Raw genomic sequence first — 447 nt, 5'->3', positions numbered from 1 at the left:
TACTTTGTCATCGTTTTCACGTTTAGATTAAGATGAAATGGAAAAAAACTAGAACATTTTTTCACCATTCAGTTTCTTTAAATATAGTTAACTTCAGACAGAACGTTGTTTTAATACCGAAAACAGTTTGAAATAATTTAACATTCCCTTGGTATTTTAAACGTTATGTTGGTTTATAGCTTAAGAATATGTGCACTTTTTGTTAGTGTATTTATAAATGCATTGTGTTTCTGCTCACTCGAAATTCTATAGTAAAAAAGAGGATGTAGATCAGGGATTCCCAACCTTTTTGTTCCTCGGTACCCCTTGGCCTGGGGCATTCTGACAGGTTCCCATTTACCCCTAACAATTAAGGATCAAAAATTGATAAAATTATATTGATTTTATATTATTTTATTATGAAATCTGTATGTGTGGACTGCATAAGGATCTTATAGTATTGATAAC

Source organism: Limulus polyphemus, unplaced genomic scaffold (assembly GCF_000517525.1).
Source record: "Limulus polyphemus unplaced genomic scaffold, Limulus_polyphemus-2.1.2 Scaffold1267, whole genome shotgun sequence".
Classification (NCBI taxonomy): Eukaryota; Metazoa; Arthropoda; class Merostomata; order Xiphosura; family Limulidae; genus Limulus; species Limulus polyphemus.
The sequence above is the reverse complement of the archived record's forward strand: the minus strand, read 5'-3'. Positions refer to the sequence as shown.